This window comes from Gossypium raimondii, chromosome 10 (assembly GCF_025698545.1).
Source record: "Gossypium raimondii isolate GPD5lz chromosome 10, ASM2569854v1, whole genome shotgun sequence".
Classification (NCBI taxonomy): domain Eukaryota; kingdom Viridiplantae; phylum Streptophyta; class Magnoliopsida; order Malvales; family Malvaceae; genus Gossypium; species Gossypium raimondii.
The window spans coordinates 12,128,167-12,132,388 of record NC_068574.1 but is presented as its reverse complement, the minus strand read 5'-3'; the positions used below and the strand labels follow the sequence as shown (position 1 = coordinate 12,132,388).

At 29.1% G+C, this 4,222-nt stretch overlaps 1 long non-coding RNA gene across 1 annotated transcript; it reads left to right on the top strand.

The window, feature by feature from the left end:
- Nucleotides 1-1,181: 1,181 nt before the first annotated feature.
- On the top strand, nt 1,182-2,024 carry LOC105775271 (uncharacterized). Its single transcript, XR_008190092.1, has 2 exons — nt 1,182-1,378; nt 1,653-2,024. It is a non-coding gene; the product is annotated as an uncharacterized LOC105775271 (long non-coding RNA).
- The last annotated feature ends 2,198 nt before the right edge of the window (nt 2,025-4,222 follow it).

Sequence of the window (4,222 nt, the reverse complement as noted above, 5' to 3'; positions counted from 1 at the left end):
AAGAAAATCGGAACCCAATACGTTAGGGCTCAATTTTCCTCGAAAATCCCTAACTTTGAATATCGCTTTTTATTTTGAGAACCTTTGAATCATAAAAAATGATTTTAATGTTTTGACAAAATCAAAATGTATTTAAAAAAATGTGTTGAAAAACAATGCATTATGAAACAAATATTTTAATTTAAAATATATGTATATGATATATATAAATGCTATATAAGTGAATTTTGCAAGTATGTGTATGAATATGAAATAGAAAATGCATAAGTATTACAAAATGTTAGTGCATATATATATATGAATTCAAAAGTAATGAAAACAATAATAAAATACATATAAAGTATATTCATACATTTACAAAAAAAAAGTAAAAAAATAAAAGTATAATATATTAGTAAATTATGAAAATATGAAAATATATACATAAAAACATGCGAAGAATATATTTATAATAATTTGAATAATGTATAAATATGCATATTATAAAAGAAATATATATATATATATAGGATTATAAAATATGAAAATGTATAAATATTATAAAATAATAATGTATATACGTATGTATGTATATGCATGTAAAGCCTAAGAAAATAAAATAATAATAGAATATGTATGTGTATTCATTTAAAGAACATTTAAAATATATACATATATATTATAATAAAACATATGCGTGTATATGCATAAATAATATAATAAAAAATATGTATATATGTTAATAATAATAATAATATATATATATATAATATAATAGGATACATATGCGCATAAATATATGTAATAATAATAAATAACATTATAAAAATAATAATGCAATAACAATATCGGTAATATAAAAAAAAAACTAAAGTAAACCTAAAACTACCAATTAGGGATCAAATTGTAAAATAAACAGAATTAAAAGGCTGAATTTAAAGATATAAAACACTAAAAAGGACTAAATTAAAATGCGCTCAACAGGAGGAGGATTAAAAGGGAAATTAATCCCATCTTTCAAAACGCTGCGTAGCAACACGAACCAAATTGAAACAGTAATAAAATATTTTGCTTAATTTAAAAGAAATAAAAAACAATTTAAAAAACACCACAGAATCAGAAGGACTAATTGCGAAAATAGTCCATTGAAATTAAAAAGGCGGATAGTACAGGCGAAACGGCGCCATTTTGTTTATACTATTAAAACAAAAATTTTACTTTTTAAAAAAAAAAATCTATTTCATTTTTCTGTTTTAAAAAAATAAAAAGGGGATGAGGTTTTCTCTGCTAGGGTTTTTTCTTTAACCCAACCCCCCCAAAGCCACCGCAACCTCCACAGCGGGTCTGAGGCCCCTCTCCGACTCCGATTCGGGTAACAAGCAGGATTCCTTCTTCGCAGGTAAGTATACTCTTTCTTTTCTTTTCGTTTATTGTTTATTTTAAGAAACAAGTAGGAAAATAAAAGAAAAAAAAAGTAAAAAGAAAAGGAAAAAACGGAGCAAATTCTCACCTTCAAAAATTGTTTTTCCCTCTTTATTCTTTGTTTTTCAGTATTCTCTTCAATACAAAATTTGCTAACCCTTACAACAGAAATCGATTGGCTTTTTATAGCCCAATCTTTTTTACAATTTTCTATCCCTTCAATCACACCCGCTGTTTGTGGTTTATTGCAGGTGAAGGAAAACGTGGAAACGAGCATTGCAGGGCCGCTGAACGTGTGAGTACGACGTGGGTAATGGAACGGTTGCTGTGGCGTGGGCAGTTGCTAAAGCGTCGATTTGCTTCAATCTGCTTCCATTGCTGCTGTAGACCTGTTGTGGGCTAGGGTTTGCACACTTGGGCCTTGTTGGGCCAAATGTAATTGGGTCAAGTTTTATTGGGTTTGATTAGTTAATTTGGGCTCCAGGCAACAATTGGGTATTAAAACTGGGTCTGTAATTTATTGTATTTTTATTTTAAGGTTTATGTATTCGGGCCCGGGCTAAAATGGCCTATTACAAGGTTTATTCTTAAAGTGAAATAAAAATAATAAATTTTAATTAAAATACTATTTATACCATATTTAAGGGGTTTATTGAGTTCGTGTCACGTTTCATTCGATTCCCAACTTAGATGAGTAATTATTGAGAACCCTACCTTTTATACAATAATAAATATTATTGTCGATATATTTTCAAATTAAATAATGTGAAATCTAGAAAAAAATATGTTTGATGATATTCAACCTAAAACAACATGATTTTCAATGTCTTTACCCTTTCAACTAAAGCTTCATCTAACCATTAAATTATTTTTTACATACTGTTTCTTCACCCACATCATGGATGTGTCATAATTTAGATCTAATAAAATGTTTAAAATTTACATAAAACTATTAATGATATTTTATTGAATGCAAATAATATTTAATAAATGGAACTACATTTTTAAAATTTATTAAAGATACTATTTAAGGATCACTAATTAATGTTATTATTAATTTATTATATTTTTAATTTGAAAATAAAAATAGGATATAAATCTTAAATGTTGTTATAGGTGTATATATAACAACCACCTCTTTATAACATTTAAAATTCTTGCATACAAATGGGACTGTTATAAGGAATGTTGACTATATAATAAGATCTAAAATTAATTTTGCAAATATTTTAAGTTTACTAACTTGCTGTAATTTGATATGGAAACTTAGGGTTTCCCGATATACTTAAAGAGCTTATTCTCAAGTAAATTAGCATATTTTTCATAGTTTTCCGTACATTATAGATTTTAAGTTAATAAGTGTAAATACCTCGTTTTTACTCATTTTGAGACCCAATTTGGCTAATAGTGCAATTGGGGGCCCTAACATGTGGTTAAGTGGTGTAGGAACGCGTTGGAGGTTGAAAACGAGCAAAAACAACACCAAAGAAAAGGGTATCGCAATATCCAAGCCTTGGAATCGCGATACAGCCAACGGGCTTGAAGATTGGAGACCACCTTTCAGTGGTATTGCGATATCCACACTCCAAGAAGACCCCCAAGTTTGAAACTGATCAGGTTATTACGATAAATCTTTTTTGGGGTATTGTGGTACTGATATCATGAGAGGACAAAATTGGATAAAATGGTAGTTTTGTCCACCCGACGCACCAGTCACACAGGACTCGTGTAGGGGCAATTTTGGCAACAAAAATGCATCAACCATTAGCCTAAAATAACCATTTTTGGCTGAGGAGAGAGGAATGCACATTAGCTTAGTTCTAGTTGTAGTTTCTCTAGGTTTTCTCTTAGTTTTTTTTGTAAATTTTTCTAGGGTTTTTATTTTCTCTTCTCCTTTCTTAGATTTAGAGTTTATTTTATTGTACTTTCTTCTTGTTCTTTGTGTTCTTGTAGTTAGTTAAGTTAGTTATCACTGTAGCTAGGTTTATTTGTACTTTTAGTCTCTGTACTTTGGTTGTAATGACATTTTTAACTTTAGTTTAATGTATTTTAGTTTCTTTTAAAGTTTGTTCCTTTTATTTTTATTGCTTTAGATTTTTTAATGCTTTTCGTTTCATATTCTTTAAGCTTTCTTACCTAAAAATCTCAACTTTTATATTTTTCTTAAGCTTTACTTTAATGGCTTCTTTGCTTTTCATATTCAGGTTGTTAGTTGTATTTTCAGCATGAGTAGCTAAACCTTTAAGGGGGTTGGTTGATAGAAATATGGTGAGATTATTTTTTGATGAAAAACCAAATTGTAATAAATTGGATTAATTTGAATGAACCTAAAAACTTAGGATTGACCCCTCTAAGGGAACATCTAGACAAGTGAGACAGAGAGGTAATCTTGTTGTGCATCAATTCGTTAGTCCCGAATTATCCGATGAGATCGAGAGATAAACCAAGCTAATTTGTCTAATTTGGTAAAATTGAGATCGAGAGATAAAATTGAGCCACGTTAGTAATTTAAGCGATTTAAGTCCCTCATTCGAAGATCGACAAACCACATCGAAGTCAACCGACCACCGTTAGTCATTTTTTGGTTAATTTCACAGTAATGTACTCTTTACAATTAGGTCCTTGGGGTAGCATATTTAATTTCCTTGCAATATTTTCTTGTTATGATTTGCCATTCTATAAAATTGTACTTTAAAGTGCATTTCATTTATTACTCAATCGTCATCTCCTTTGGGTTTGACCCCTTAGAATATTACGTGTTCTATCGGAATTATAAATATTACAATTGACACTGTGCGTTTGTAATTAAAGCCGCTCTTTA